This window comes from Pecten maximus, chromosome 19, assembly GCF_902652985.1.
Source record: "Pecten maximus chromosome 19, xPecMax1.1, whole genome shotgun sequence".
Taxonomy (NCBI): Eukaryota; Metazoa; Mollusca; class Bivalvia; order Pectinida; family Pectinidae; genus Pecten; species Pecten maximus.
Window position 1 is genome coordinate 29592629 of NC_047033.1, and position 17631 is coordinate 29610259.

A 17631-nucleotide genomic window follows, 5' to 3' on the forward strand; every position below is an offset into this window, starting at 1 on the left:
CTGAATAAAAACCTCCACATTCCCATAAATGTTTCGATACACACTGTACAATGATAACTTGCGCTATATTTTTCATGGTGCCTTGTTAATCATAATATCTAGTTATTTAAGGTCAGGGTTTAAAGAGGTCGACACAGTAAGATTTTTTTAATTGTGAAGTTTTCTTAATAAAATACAAGTTTTGATATTTTTTTTAAATAAATAAAATAGAACAGCGACTGCAGTTAATACAGTCTATATCCACTTAGAAAATACTGAAGATATTGAATTGTTTCCCTTAAATTATCACATATTTCACAAAAATCTGGAAGACGAAACTCTTAAAATATACGCGCTGAGAAAGAGCGGGAATCAGTGGCAAAATCTTTGACGTTGAATTCTTATGACGTCACACTTGACGACAATACAGTACCATTAAGCTCCTGAATGGGGTGTTCAAGTCAGTAATATTTCAGGGTTTTCGGTTGTAACATGGAAAGTTGTGCTAACAATGCTGTTATCTAATGATAATACATTGAAAAACTGTTCTATATAACGCACATATGCAGCAAAATAACCTCTTATTCTACTCTCGCATCCAATTTGATCAGCACCGAAACAGGGAGGGTTCCAATTTAGGTAACCAACGAAATATCTCAAGCCAATCAAATTCGCAAAATTCATTGGTAATTTTTAAATATTTACATTTACACTGCAGCCCCACTATATAACTTTACCAAGCTCGCTTGAAGGTTACGAGTCCATAACTTCCAAATCTTTATTATGACGTCATTATCATAGTGATGTCATAATTGTAACGTCGGCGATAACGAAAGATGGCTGTTGAACATGCTGTTCCGTCTTTGACGATACTAATTTGATCATTCATCGTAGAGACAAAATTCCTGGATATAGTCTTTAAAAGTCGTTGTCAAATGTAAATATAAGCATAAAGTGCTTCATGTTGAATTTGACTTTGTCCAGTTGGCATTCATCAGCCCATAACTTCCAACTGAAAGCAGTTCAATGCTTAAATGAATCAGGCCTTTGACATGGGTTGTGTAGATATTTTAAGAATTAACCAATTTGAACTAACTTTCAGTTATTTGTTTTGACGAGAGAGAAATTAGTCAGATCTCGTCGTGTAGGGAATGAGATTTCAAACATGGCTGCCTCTACTGGAGGCGCGTGATTGGAAATATAATGTATACACGTGATGTCTTAAAGAGAGCTGCGATGAGCTGCACTCTTATAATCATGAAATAATATGAATTAAGACAAAGCCTTAGAACAGCGCAGCTATAATCACCTGACTCGCCATTAATTAAGAAGGAAACACAGGGACATGAGAATAACAGTCTAAAAACATGTACCACATTTTCCGATTTTATTTTTTTTTATCATTTTTTTTGGGGGGGAGGGGGGGAGGGAGGATGTTAATTTAAAATAATGACACAACGCATCTGCAAAATATGCTACAAACTAGGCCATTATTAGGGCCTTATCCAATACATAGGGACTGTAAATTGTACATCCCCATTAAAAAAAACAAAAAACAAAAACAAAACAAAAAACAAAAAAAACAACAACATGTAAACACAATGTATTACATCTATACGTATATCAGCTGAAATTCTTATTGTTTGTCCTGATGTGACAAGCATTGTCTTCACTTTGCATTGTCGGATTCCAGATGATCACATTTATCATATCCGTGATGACATGTGCACTGCATAATGACATCATTATTCTACTGCCACATTTCATATGCTACTTACAACGTAAAAGTGCGGAGGGATCGAACCCACGACCCTTGCTTACTGTTCCGCCGCTCTACAGACTGAGCTAAATGGACATTCCCCCATCACCGACACTAGAAGCAAGGCGGCTCTATCACTATGTACACTATTTACAATTAAAACCTGCCCCGAACACACATTAACCCAGGTTTTATCCCCAACGAAGTCTCTCATTTTCCTATAGCTTTTTTCACTTGGAGTGGTCAACGGCACCAAATGTACTGTAACAGAACGGCAAGTAGTGTACCTCCATCGGGATCGAACCTGCGACCCCTGGTTTAACTAGTCAGCCGGTTCAGACAGAACTAAAGCGCTAGAAGGCAACCGTATCACTACATATATAAACTATTTACAATTAAAACTTGCGACGTTTATGTATATTATCTTTTGTTTTATGCATGTTTTTGGTTTTGGTTTTGTTTTGTTTTTGAAGCATGGACACATATTAGTACAGTCAAACCTGCTCTAACGACCCCCTGTGTATAACGACTGCCTGTCTATAACGACCGATTTTAAGATTCCCCGTGAGATTTTACTATATAACGACCCTCTGTATAGCGACTACCTCTCTAATGTGGCTAACGACCGGTGATTTCGGAACGGCGGTCGCTAATTTGTTTTCTATAGCGACCGATTTCTGTCAGCCATCTTCTGCTCTCGGCAGTCATCCCTCATAAAATCCCCGGAAAATTCAGACACATCGACTCTGGCTTGATTATACAAACAAAGGACCACCACAACCCTGGCCTGAGTATACAAACAAAAGACCCCTACCACCTGTTAGCCTATAATTACTGTCGGTTACTGTAGCTGCCCTGGCCTGGGGCTCGGTAAGAGAGGAGTCGGGTCACCATGCGTACATTGCAACTGTGCACAGGTGGCTTCATTTGACACGGTCAGTTAATTTTGTGATTACAACTAGGATACATCACTTCAATAACAAACACTGGTCATATCTGTATTCTTTTTCTTTATTTATGAAAGAAAGGGAGATAATTTGATAGATACATATAGCATTATTTCAGAACAAAATGTTTAAAAAAAAATTATCCATAAGACCATTTTGAGTTATATTTTGTGTTTGGGTCCACAAATCATTAAATATCAAACCCTTCAGATTTATAAAGTTTATGCATTTATTTAACTTCTGACTTGTCTTCTGAATGCCCTGTTCAATGACAATTTATTTATGGCAGGTTTAAGTAAATTGGTTGGTGCAATAATTTTGACCTGTCTATAAAGGCAACCTGTCTATAGTGACCGTTTTTCTGCCTCCCCTTGGGCGGTCGCTATAGACAGGTTTGACTGTATGTACATTGTCCGTGGTTAAGATAACAAGAAGCAAAATCACTCACTTATAGACTATTATTTGAGATACATGTATATTATAAACATCGAGGTTTTTAATCTGAAGTATATGGTGTTCTGTTAGGGCCAAATTTCCAAGATCGCTTCTTCGCCCCTTCGACCTAAACGCGAAGGAGCAAAACACGATGGCGAAGGATCGAAGAAAACACTATGGCGAAGGAGCAAAAATACAATGGCGAAGCAGCGAAGGAGCGAAAATATGATGGCGAAGGAGCGATGGAACTTCGCTCCTTCACGTTTAGGTTGAAGGAGCGAAGGAGCGATATTGGAAATTTGGCCCTAACGGAATACCATAGAAGTGAGTGCTTAATGGACAAGTTATGAAAAACAGGCTTCATTTTCCACACAAAGAAACAAATTGCAAAGTCTGTTTTCCAGTGGGAAAGTTTGGTATACTTAATGTCCTCACTGTATGCTTAGACAATTTAATCATGCTTGATAATATAATTTTAATTGACTTAGAAAGAGGTATGGTCGTTTTCCGATTATTCTGACCTAGACCACGTATGTACAGCGATAGTCCGGGCTAAAAATACAGGTAAAATATCACGTGACCCAAGTGATTCCCTCAGTTCATTCAGATTTTACTTTGAATGAAACGGACTATTCATTATGAAGTTTGAGACAAGTGGAACCTTCATATGAAGTTTGAGACAAGGGGAAGCTACATATATAGTTTGAGACAAGGGGGACCTACATATGAAGTTTGAGGCAAGGGGAACCTTCATATGAAGTTTGAGACAAGGGGAACCTACTTATGTAGTTTGAGACAAGGGGAACTTACATATGAAGTTTGAGACAAGGGGAACCTACATAGGAAGTTTGAGACAAGGGGAACCTACATATAAAGTTTGAGACAAGGGGAACCTACATATGAAGTCCGAGACAAGGGTTACCTACATATGAAGTTTGAGACAAGGGGGACTTACGTATGAAGTTTGAGACAAGGGGAACCTACATATGAAGTTTGAGACAAGGGGGACCTACATATGAAGTTTGAGGCAAGGGGAACCTTCATAGGAAGTTTGAGACAAGAGGCCCAGAGGGCCTGTATCGCTCACCTGGTTGGTTTGATCAAACTTCAAAATAATGTTGTTAACAGCTTTATTTGATGATGTCTTACAATGCTTTATATGGTTATGGGGTGGGGATCTCAATGGTTTCAAAAGTTATAACAAAGAATCCCAGTCCCTAGGGGTGGGGAAAGACCCTGAGCCTATTTTTACAAAATGATTGTGTTAATCTCTTCATGCCCAAGAATGCTATTTATGGTTAAAGGGTGGTATCTCAATGGTTTAGAGGCGGGGAAAGACCCCAGCTATTTTTCCAACATTATTTTTTTATCTCTTGATGCCCATTAGAATGCTATATATCACAAGCAAAAATGTTGATTTTAGAATTTTGGAAATAACTGGTATAGAACACTACAAAACAGGAAATATTTGGTTTAGGTTTTCCTTTGATGTTTAAGAAGTGTCATAGTAAGTAAGGTATGTCTCAATTAAATTAAGTCTTTAATTGACTCTGTAAACCTGTCACAGGTAATCTACAGGTGACTTATATAATTGCTCAATAGGGTTAATCAATGACAGGTGTAGAAGGTAATAGCAGTGAGTCCAAGCTGGCCTTACAGGTTATTGTACTCATACCATATGTTATCTTTAGGATAGCCAGGTTGTAGCTCCGCCCATTTGATTATTAGATCCACCCAGTTATATTTTAATTAGGTAACTAGCCAATGAGAATTTGTTCTTGAATTACTGTTTATGTCAATTATATAAAACATAGTGTTAGGATATAGAGAGGGAGAGTTAGAGAACAGGAGCAAGAGCTAGGAACAAGGATTGGAGTTATGGACATGAGAGTGTGTGAATGTTAGGACAATTTGGATTATTATAATTTACTATTTCGGAACTTTTGGACACAGAAATAAAACTTAATAATCATGGAACCAGAAAGATCGTCAGTGCTTGTTTTTATCAGAGACTTCAATACCGACTAAAGAAATGGACAATCAGGCATCAGAGGCATCAAAACAAAGCTAATTCCCCAAAGCAAGATGAGGTATCCTCTGCATGTTTAAAACAATTAAGTATCTCACCACACCCAAGTAACAAGCTGCCCAGCACCATATAGAGTACCAAAGTGTTCTCCCAGGGGATTGTAGGTCTCCACCATTTGCACAATTTGGAATACTATCCCCATAGTGATGCTATCATTGAAATATGAGAGATATCCATTGCTAGATTTCAGAGAAGAAGTCGTTTATAACAATATAGCTAAGTCGACCACATTTGGCCAAACCCCTCAGGCCCCTGGGGGTCAGCCCAATCATTTGTACAATTTTGAGTCCCCACCCAATAATGATGCTACCTGGCAAAAATGAGCGATATCCATTGCTCGGTTTCAGGAAAGAAGTCGTTTATATCAATATAGTCCAATTGACCACATTTGGCCCCACCCCTCAGACCCTTGGGGGGTCATGCAGCCCAATCATTTGTACCATTTTTAATCCTCATCCAATAGCGATGCTTTCAGACAAATTTGAGTGATATCCATTGCTCGGTTTCAGAGAAGAAGTCGTTTATATCAATATAGCCTAGCTAATTGACCCCTTTTGGCCCCGCCCCTCCGGCCCCTGGGGGGTCAGCCCCATCATTTGTACAATTTTGAATCCCCACCTAATAGTGATGCTACCTGGCAAATATGAGCGATATGCATTGCTAGGTTTCAGAGAAGTCGTTTATATCAATATAGCTAACTTGACCCCTTTTGGCCCCGCCCCTCAGGCCCCTGGGGGGTCAGCCCCATCATTTGTACAATTTTGAGTCCCCTACTCATAGAGATTCTTCTGACCAAATTTGGTCAAATTCTGAACAGCGGTTATGAAGTAGAAGTCAATTGTTGACGGACGGATGGACGACAGACGACGGACGGACGGACGGACGGACGGAGAGTAAACCTATAGTCCCCCCGTTTTTCAAACGGCAGGGGACTAATAAACAGCGCAATTAATTTTTGACGGTCAGCCGAGGACAGCTGTGAAAATGACAAACAGGGGGATTAGTATTTGACTGTCAGCCGAGGACAGCTGTTGAAATGACAAACAGAAGAATTAGTATTTAACTGTTAGCCGAGGACATCTGTAGAAATGACAAACAGAGGGATTAGTATTTGACTGTCAGCCGAGGACAGCTGTAGAAATGACAAACGGGGATTAATATTTGACTGTCAGCCGAGCACAGCTGTAGAAATGACAAACAGAGGGATAAGTAATTGACTGTCAGCCGAGCACAGCTGTAGAAATGACAAACGGGGGCTAATATTTGACTGTCAACCGAGGACAACTGTAGAAATGATAAATAGAAGAATTGTTATTTGACCGTCAGTGAAAGACATCTGACCCTTAATTGTTTTATGTCCAGAGTCAGAGAGGAAGTTTGACTTCCATGTTAGAAAATAATACTCACACTAGCTTTTTCGGCCATCCTTCTTTTCATATTGGAGTTACTTGTAGGTACAGCTTTTCTAGAAAGAAAGTATTGAGGAGATATTGATCAATGGGATTACAAAGTGGTAACAAGGTTGAAGTGAAATAGTTATATTTAAACCTCTCCCATCTTCAGCTAGGCAAACTCTGACTGCATTTAAATTAGTGTAAAGCAGTAAAAAGCCTCAGCTGATTAATAAGCGTGAGAATCGGTAACATAATTATTACCTTGTCTCTTTGGGGGAATATTTAACTTCTCTCCGATGTAAGCTAATAACAAATGGCTGAAGCATACAGTTCCTAAGGAACAGTCGACCACGTCACTACTAAATCTGTGCCAATACCTGCTGTCCATGACAACCATAGTTAATCCGGGACAGTAATTGTGGATTTTGAGTATACTGATGATTTGAAAATGTAAACTGTATCAAACAAGAGTTGTTTCTTTTAATTTTGTTAACAATACTGGTGTCTTTACGAATATTCACTGCCCAACGTGACCTTACACAAATGTAAATTTAAAGGTCAAGGTCATTTATTTAAGCAAACTTGGCAGCCTTTTACACTTGCATGCTTCAGGCTAAATTTAGTGATCACGTGATCCATCTGTTCACGTGATCACTCAGTCAAAATGGCGTATGTTCGACTGTTTGCGCTAGAATATCTATCACCATGAAATAAAGGCAAGTCGCTTACAAACAACTTTAACCCTCTTTGCTAACAGACTTAAATTATTGCTTGCTTTCTTTTAGGACCATACTTTGTTGATGGTAATTGATACAGAGCCTGGTCAGACGCAAACTCACACGTGTTTTTCATATAACATGTGTTTCGTGGATCAGTGATAGCAAGATGAAATCTGATATTTTCTTTTATAAAAATGTTGGTCATTACAACTGATGTGTTCCCTCAGAGTTGATCAAGCTTTCTCATTTTAAGAAAATCCAAACTGATCAATGATTACATTGCTTGTCTTAATCTTTAGCTACATGTAATTATAAAACACCCTTTTCAAATGCTGTTATGTAATATGCATAAAGCAGTGAATCTTTTTGTGTTACATAAAAATATAATTTCATATCATCAGAATCTGAATGTTTGTACTTATTTTTTTTAACCTTACACAACTTTTTGTTGTTTGCATTATATATACAATATGATTAATATCCAAAATTAATATAAATATTCTTTATCACTTTCAAAATTAGTTTATTGCTTTAAAATTGAGTAAAAATGTTGATATTCATGTCGCGCACAAATCTCCCTTATTTTAGGCAAATCTCCCTTAAAATAATCATCAATCTCCGTTATTGGTCTCCTGAAAGTGTGGCATTTATGCTGTTAATTATTAGTGAAAGATCTTGGACTTATTTTTACGTGATCTAGCAAAGTATTTAATCATAAGACAGTTACCTGTACAATAGCAAACTCGAAGAGACTCGGCAAAAATCAGACCCCGCAGATCGTCAGTACCAACCACAGTGTAATATATGCATGTGATTATTTATTTATTTAATACCATATTTCGTTCCATTAATGCATTAAAATCACAGACACATTGATGACTTGAACATTACAATAAGCAGACATCTGTCTCCGTCCGTATCTTCATCTGTGTACCATTGTTGTGGTCATTTATTTCCTACATAAAATACTGTGTTATCGATAGGGCTGGGATGATACAGTGATGCCCCGATCTGATACGTATCACGATACTAGAGCTACGATCCGATACATATCGTGATACATAGAGAAACCATATTTAAACATAATACATTTGTTTCAATAAAATACAAAGTACCTTTTGTAGTAAATGCAAGTTAATCATCATTTTCAAACACTGGAACTTCGAGTGGAAGGCCAAACGTTTTCCATACATCGGATTTTGATCCAAGAGGCAATTTCAAAGCTACCCAGTTGTTCGTCATGATGTTTGGTTTGTTATGAACTGTTTTCGTTATAATAAATACCCATATCTCAAATAATACTGAACAGATCTTTGTTCGAGAACCACCCAAAAACGGAGAATTTAGTACTCTTTAGTACCACTTTTGCACTGAATTTGTAATGAATATTAATAAAAATTATATCAGCTTAAAGCATATAAAATTATCTTATCTAGAGTGTGTCTCGAACAGAAATCGGTTCGGTAATAAAAGAGTTATGGACCAATAAAGATGGAAATTTACATGTAACTTTGATGATTTTGCTAATTCATTCGCTGCTAGCACCCTGCGAACACCCTGCGAACATCCCGCAGTTACGAGCGATAGGGCTTACTATGTTCCGCTCCCGCAGGGTTTGAGTACAAAATCACCCTCCCAGTACTGCATGTGGTATTAAACTTAAGATGGGGTATTATGTTTTAGCATTCTTAGGATGTGGTAGTATATGTTGTAGTATACTTAGTATGTGGTGGTATACTTAGGATTTGAAAGTATATGTTGGTGTATATTTAGGATGTGGTGGTATACTTAGGATGTGTTAGTATACTTACAGTACAGCTCAAGTGGTCATTGCTAAATCCACGCTATATCGCGGACAAAATGAGGCTGTCCACTCAAATTCAAATTCAAATTCTTTATTGCATTTATAGCTTTACAGCTCATTTGCATTGTACAGATGTAATAGTACAAAATTCAGTTGGCGTATATACGGGACACTGCACATATAATTATATCTATTAATTAGAGAATGGACATTACATCAGAGATTTTCTCAAATTATTTGCGTCGTACACAAATTTACTTAAAAGATTTAGCTCTTTTACATTTGTTGTGCTTAACAGTTGGACAAGCTTAAATACACATGGCTTTTTCCAATAATATTTTTTTTTATAAATTTCTGCCTTAGATATTGATAAACTGGACATACAAGGAAAAAATGGAATTCATCCTCATGATCACGATCACAAAATTTACAGATACGTTCACTCCTAACGATATTAGAATAACGTCCTGACTCAATACACAAGTTATGTGCTGATAACCTCATTTTTGTCAATACAATACAATTTTTCTTTGGTATATATTTAGTCAAATAACTTTGCAATACAACATCACTTACCAAGTGTCGATATAAATGGCACTAAGGCGAGTTTTCTAAAATAACAGATAATTCTTGACGTGCTATGTCTTAATCCTTTGCTTGATCAAAGGTAAGATATTTGAATTTATTGAATGTTGGTTTAACCATACTTCACCATAACCAAGACTGAACAACATATCTTTTGACACATTCAACCCAGTTAAATACAGTATTTGATTTTGGTAAATTCAATAAAACATCATATGCTGTTTTCAAAATACAGTTATTAGAATTTATAATTTTGAACCAGTATTTTATCATACAATATTTTCTGGTATATAAAAGTGGAAAACGACCCAATTCAAAATAAATCATAACATTGCATGTGGATTTTTTAACATAAAATATCCTTTTACAAAATTCTAGGTGTATCTTTTCAATATCTGGTGCTTTACAGCCACCCCAGACTTCAGATGCATAACTTAATACACTGTTCACATATGTATCAAATAAATTCAAAAGTGTAACATAATTCAATTGCATAGATTTACATTTTGAAAAAAGGGCAAATACTGCCTTTCGCCCTTGTTCAGACAACTTTTTTTGTAATGTATTAAATTTATTATTAAATCTAAAAACAACTCCCAAATATGTAAATTGGTCTACAACTTCCAACTGTTTACCATCGTAAAACCAACAATCACCTTTATGTAATTTGCCACTTTTTCTAAATATAATTATTTTTGTTTTTTCCACATTTACAGTTAGACTCCATGTCTGAGAGTAGTTATATAGGTTATCTAACATATTTTGCAAATCACTCGCAGACTCAGCAAAAAGGACTAAGTCATCTGCATACAATACATATTCGTACGCTTCGTCTCAGCTATTTTGTACTCCCGTTTACTTGCAAGTAGCTGTTCATGATTATCATGAGACTTAACTCTATTAAAAATACGAAGTTTCAACAAATATCGGCCTCTCAGGCGTTGTAGTTCATCATCGATCCACGGTTTGTTTTCCTTTGAGACATGCGACCGAGACCGGAAATTGTATTCAGACCGTGTCGCACGAGCTGACCTCTCAGGCGCTCAGCTTGAATCCACTTTTGTTAATGGAGATAGTAAATCTAACAGCTCATGCCTGACATTGTAAACACTACTGTTAATATATATAGACTCTGGGGTTAATTCACCATCAACATTACTTGCAGTATTAATCCTATCGATATCATCACATATTATAGTAATACATTGATTCTCAATGGCATCGTCCCATTTATGTACAGGCCTCTTAGAGACTGATAAATCTACCTCCGCCTTGTCACCAGGTAAATTCGACTGAATTTGGATATGTAGAGGAGCGTGATCCGCGAATTCTGTGAAACTATAATACAAACAATAAAATTTTCTATAATCGGGATAAGCTGGGGATGTATAATTAGATAATCTATTACACTCATACATATGTACTAATATAATTAGCAAAAGATTTATCCTCTAATTTACCAATGAGACCACCATTAATGTTCCATGAGATTATCTTAAGTTGTCTCGCATTGTGTCAAAGACTCTGTGTATTCCTATTTACGTCCTGTTCGTCCGTTCTGCGTGTTCTTCCTTGTGCTGGTAAGTGTTGCTTGCTTTACACAGGGCCCTGTGTACAGGGACCTGTCTATATATAACTTGTCCTTCACAATCACTGCACGTTTTCCTTCTACTCACGACTTTTTACACACAGGCCACAACTCCTGTCGTACAGCTTGAATTTCCTTCGGGTACTGCTCGCTAATTAAAATCTGCGTTCCCAATAATTTTTTTGACTTTTTCCGTACATTTTCCCGTTGCTGGTAAGAGTTAAATTTCACGACAATGGGTCGAGGTTTCCCGACACGTTTTTCCCCGATTCTGTGAGCTCGGTCGATGGTTACATCATCAATGTCAAGCTTATCGCGACACAGATCACGGACACGCTGTATGCAATCCTCATGTTGTACATTCATCTCCGTCTCGCTCAACTCATTAACTCCAAAAAACAATACATTGTTTCTCATAGAACGTGATTGGATGTCAACAACAGAGTCCGAAAGATTCTTACATTGCGACAGGGTACTGTCTAATAAGGCCTTCACAGAATTTAATTCTGCCCCGAGCATTTCCATATCTTTCTTATCCTAGTCAAATTTTTCACTCATAAACTGCTGACTTTTCTCTACTTCACTCACCCGGTCACCAAGGTTCCTGACATCAGTTTTTACTTCGTTTAAAGTTCTTTCAATCGAGTCAAGTTTGCCCAACCTCATATTCATACCTTCAACTTTTTCCATAAGTGCCTGAGCCCATCCCGACGTAGAATCCGAGTTTTGCGTGGGTACATGAACAGCCTGGGGCCCTGATAAGGGGTACATCATCATGGGTGCTGGCATATTAGTCAATGTTGGTGATACGATATTTTGATATGCCTGATAATTTTGACTATTGGTACTGTTCATACTGTTCATATACTGGGGACTGCCCTGGCTACATTGGACTGACATTGCCTGCCCGTTCGACATACTAGCTATGCCTGTACTCGACCCATACACCTGTACACGTGTGCACGACTGACCTTTCTTTCCTTTGCCTTTGTTGGTATTCTCCTGTTCTTTCTCCGCCTTTTTCTTCTTCCTTGGAGGCATTTAAATAGATGACATGGACAAAAACACCACAAGGAACATACTGAAATACTTTTCACCGGCACGGACATCTAGGGAATCACTCTACAGCTCACAAATTCCCGGAGCCGATCTCATGCGTGCACCCCCGTATGCCGCCATCGGATGTCCAAGAGTGGACAAGAAGTCCACGCAATACTGCGAGCCGTGACGGATCAGCATATACCGCGGACGTCCACGCTATACGACGATATGTCGCGGACCACCAGATACCGCGGTCCACTAGATACCACGAGACAGTGGTCCACTAAATACTGTGGATCACTATCTAGCGTTGGCCCCTAAATCCATGGAAAGAACCACTAAAAAACCATGAAAATCTTAGCCGTGAAAATCCATTGATTAATCGGATATCAAATTAGTCTGTACTAATTATTGTGTACAGTAGCGATCCTCTACATATTGCCGTATTCCAGAAACACATGTAAAGGTAGTGCAAGACAAAAAATACACTAAAGATGAAATAAAAGTATAAATAGTTTTAGAAGAACATTTTATCATACATGGTTCATAAGTGTTTTGCTTCTAAAGTGTTTCATTTCGGGTTGGGACGATGTAGTTCAGGACGGCGGACAAACCAGTTCTTACAGATGGTTTTGAAATTTGAATATTAGTTTTATTCGTAAGAAGCTATTTTTTATTGTTGCGTCGACTCTAATTGGTTGATTGGCGGAGTCTGAGTGAATTGATAAAGAGTGATCGGGTGTAGCATTGCCTCGGGCTTTGTTATTTGCTTTGCTTTTGAACTTGTTAGAAACTGAGTGTGCATTGGATTTTCGTAATTGATATGCAAAAATAAATGAGACACTGATAATATCTGACTAATTTTCAGAATACCTTTTGAATTTTTGAAATAAAGAGATGACCAATATATTTGTATCAATAAAGAAGATTCTATATACATTGTAGTTAGTAAACTACTATTTGTAACTAGGAAATGGCAGTCGTCTTCGCTAGTCATTTTCTATGAAACATACATGTACATATACTAGCACCTTGCCAGATTTGTAATTTTTTTTTCATGCATTTTCCACCTTTTATTTAGTGTTAACTTTTATTGTTTCATACAGACAAAATACAACAAATATCGCTTCAGGACTGAACAGGATATGGACTGTACCTTTACTGAGAAACAATAACGTTTCAGAAAATACATCAATTACAATGAATTGAACTCTTGTTGCATCAATAATTTATTCTATTTTATCAAAATGTACAGCCAGGATTTGCGTGATAGTTTGAAAATATGGACGGTGTATACCATTTTACTGCCTAAATCTTCTGCTGGATTTTATATACAAAATGTACTTTGTATGTATTGTGATTGTTACCGTGCTGCTAACGATTGCTCTTTCTCCATATTAACAAAATGAAAATATAAATTTTCAAATTAAGAGCAAAAGATAAAAGTTTTCCGAGAAAACAACATCCGGATGTGAAAATCTAGAGGATATTTTTCAGATTAAGATAAATTCTACCTATAGTGTTTCACCTATTGTTCGGCTGTACAGAACCGATGTTTACACTGTCTCTGTTCTTGATACAAATGAAATTATCTTGAGGATGAATAATTTTATGTCTTTATGTTCAATAATTAAAAGCTATTGACGCTATGAGTTGTATCTAATAATAAAGAAATGATTAACGATGATTCGTGTATTGTTGTAGGATGTACAACGAGGACGAGGATATTTTGCAATTAAATAAATAAGAAGGCCGCAGTTATTACTGAAAATTGCAAAATATCCGAATCCGAGTTGTATATCCTGCATATCCTCGATTAATAGTAAAATGTGTTCAGGATTGTGCATAGAGTTTCTGTCACATTTCGACTCCCTTTTTTCAGGTTGAACTGATTTCCCTATAAGGACAAAAGATAATTTACTTCACGTTCTAGTAACCAATGATACATTGCATTTATTTGCTGCTAAGAGTCTGCTAGGAGTATATCTTTTTCCCGCGTTTCGGAGAATACACAGAGTATGCGTTGACAGGTTGTCTGTCTCGTGCATTGGCAATAGCCAATCAGATAGGGTCATGGGTTAGGTGTAGATCGGGTATAGGTTGGGTAGTCATTCTAGCTCAGAACCTCGCATATGTAGTACGGCAAAATGGAAATTTTGCATACAGTAGATATATTGCATTTATAGAGGCATGTTAGGGTGTCGCTAAATGGTTAGAAATCCCAGCTAAAGAAAGAAAAAAATCTTAAGCATTGTCGGGCTGGTACACCTCCTGTTCTCCTATAAAAAGGTTTCAGGTTGGGTGGCGCGCTTGTTTTTTTAGGATTTTAATGTGACACCCTGTGAGAGGGAATGAGAAGGAGAAACATTCAGACGTATCTAATGTTCTTTACTTGCGATTTTTGAATAAATGCCGTCTCCGTCCGTACTAGCGGTCAAGCATATGTGTTGGTTTTTGATATATATGTATATATATACGTACGTGTAGGGAGTAAATAGAGGACCGCTTTTATCAGCAGAATTATCATATAGTTCTTTTATTTTCATTTTATTGGCTTTGTATATACCTATACAAGTCTCTGATGAAAGTAATTGACATACTTTTTAATAAGTATAACAATAGTGTAATTGCTTAGAACATAAATGTTTTATCATGGCCTTAGCTATGCTTATACAGACATATGGGCGTGATATTTTGCAAAGGTAAGTGTGTTTACTAGTGTAACATACAGGTAACGGTACACGTGTACAGGTGACAGCTCCAGAGTCTGACCGGGTCTACCCAGCCAAACTCGGTCAGCCGTCACTGATGTGTGTTTGTGTCCATGTTTCTGGTAACATACAGGTAATGTGTACATGTGTATATGACCGGTCTTCCTGAAGAAGTCGCACAGTGGGAAGTTCGGTTAGGGGATACACTTCAGTGTTTAAAATGATAATCTCAAAGAAAACAGTAAGCACAGGTGTCCATGTAATTAACAATGGGTGACTGGACAGGTGTGAAAGAAGACTGCATATGGTTGGCCCTATAGACTGAATCGTGATGTACGCCTCCTCAGGTATATTATATAAAATTTACATTTATAATGTGTGATGCTTACCTGATGTTGGGTTAAACTTGTCCTGTTGGCCCTATAGGCCGAATCGTGATGTACACCTCCTCGGGTATATTATACAAAATTTACATTTATAATGTGTGATGCTCACCGGGTGATGGGTTAAACTTGTCCTGTTTGTCCTTGGTTGATGTACACCTTCTCAGCCATAGGTAGGATGAATTATGACGTCATGGTTAAGGTGGTTTTGTCAGATTGTTCTCTGCTGACAGATGATGCGCCATGCTGATGTAGACATGTGGGGATGACCTAAAAGATATAAGCCGAAAACTAAACAGTACAATATTTAACAGAATAAGTGGTTTGAGGCAAAAATTTTCTGGATCAGACTAAAATCTAATATGGTTTAACTAAGCAATATAAGAAGTTTGATAACTATCTTTCAGGAGCTTCTCAAGACGTAGGGATAAAAAATGTTTATGGACAACGAACGGACGGATGATGTGATAATAAGACGAGAACCTATACATGAAATCTAAAAGATATCCAAGAAAATTGTTATGATGAATGAGAAATCGTAATGCTTAACTTCAATTGTCAGCCATTTTGTTTTCGGATCAGACTCAAAATAAAACTTGAACACTGATAGGAGTTATCTGCCCTTGATGGCGTGTGGTTGTGTTTTCTGAGGCTCCGAATATTTTTCTATTTTCTGGTATTTTTACCAATTATTCGACCTCATTATCGTCATATACAGTATCCTAAGAGGATGAGAGACGATATCCTTCACTAGACTTTCAACATACTTGATGCTGAAGTGACTTTTAGAGCCTGGAACAGGGATTTTCTATCCAGGTGAAAAGTACTCACGATCGCCAAGGATGTCAAACCAACTAACTAGATCCATGTTGGTTCACTTTAACCACAAATTTCACAAGGGAATAAAACATGAAAATGTATTGAAAGGACTTGAGAATGTTATTGACAAAAAAGACTAACGATCAGTGCAAATTATAGAAAGCATGTGCGTTATAACTGTGAGTGACGCTGCTGCAAAAAACAAGCTGTTAATACATGGAATAGTGCTAAGTGGTAAATCTGTGAACCTCCTAGAGGTTGAGAAAAACATTACAAATGTGACTATTAAAGACATCCCTTACATGATGACCGACACTGCAGTCACTACTTTTATGGCCCAATTTGGGGAGGTAATACACGGAAGCTTAAAAAGGGGCACCATTAGGGGGACAGACATTGAGAACGGGACAAGATATGTGCAACTTGCCAACTGTTGTCAAATTCTCCCACTCACAACTTCCTTCGGAAGGTTTCAAGTAAGGCTATTTGCAGATAATAACAAGACCCCGTGTTTTAGGTGCAACCAATTCAAACAGATCATCCGTCATTTAGGTGCCCACTGAAAGATCTGCAGAGTGTAAGGAAATGTTATAAGTGCAACGCGACAGATCACTTAATTCGAGATTGTCTCGAAAACAATGAAAGGACCTGTCATTTCTGTGGTCAAATTGGACACATACAGAGAGACTGTCAAAACAGATTGGAACACGATGCTAGACAGAAATATGGACAATATGCCAACGAAATTATGGAAGGCGAGGCAGCAAAAAATGGTACAACGGAAAATGACTCACAAAATATACACGACAACAGTGAAACCATACCTAAGGAGAATGTGTCCGACATCAACGCGACAGCTGGAAACTCTACAGACTCGAGCTCGTGTTTTAGTAGGCCTAAATGTGTGTTGCTAGGTGCATCTAATTGTACTAGACTAAAAAACGACTCAAAAAACATTGTCAACGCAGCAATATCGGGAACGACGTTCACCAGAATAGACGACACGATAAATAAAGCCATAGACACAATAAACGAGACTGACGAGGTGAACAAAGTAGTAGTTTGTCTAGGCACGAATGACATTTCTGGAAATAAACAGGAAGCTACGAACGTAAACATCAGTGTCACTGAGGCGCTTGCCAAGGGTCCCCGTGATTTCGTGTACGCCGTACCCGGTCCCGGACCCGATCCCCGTACCAGGAATATTGATATTATTTTTTTTTCTCGACAATGGCTCAATGAATAAATCTCATGTTTTTCTTATAAATCCTGATTAAGATTTGAAAAATCTGACATTTAAAATAAAATGGAAGTAATACCTACAACTTTAGTTATCGTCGATTTACATATTTAAGAGTGTGATTTTGTGTACGCCGCA

The 17631-nt window shown here is 37.5% G+C and overlaps 1 long non-coding RNA gene across 1 annotated transcript in view; it reads right to left on the reverse strand.

Moving 5' to 3' along the window:
• Positions 1 to 17364, reverse strand: part of LOC117318151 — a 42306-nt gene extending 24942 nt beyond the window's left edge. Inside the window, exons 1-3 of the long non-coding RNA XR_004530303.1 lie at positions 17078 to 17364; positions 15547 to 15704; positions 6617 to 6674 (exon numbers count right to left, since the gene is read on the reverse strand). This is a non-coding gene — a long non-coding RNA (uncharacterized LOC117318151). The remainder of the gene's footprint in view (positions 1 to 6616; positions 6675 to 15546; positions 15705 to 17077) is intronic.
• Between the last annotated feature and the right edge of the window lie 267 nt (positions 17365 to 17631).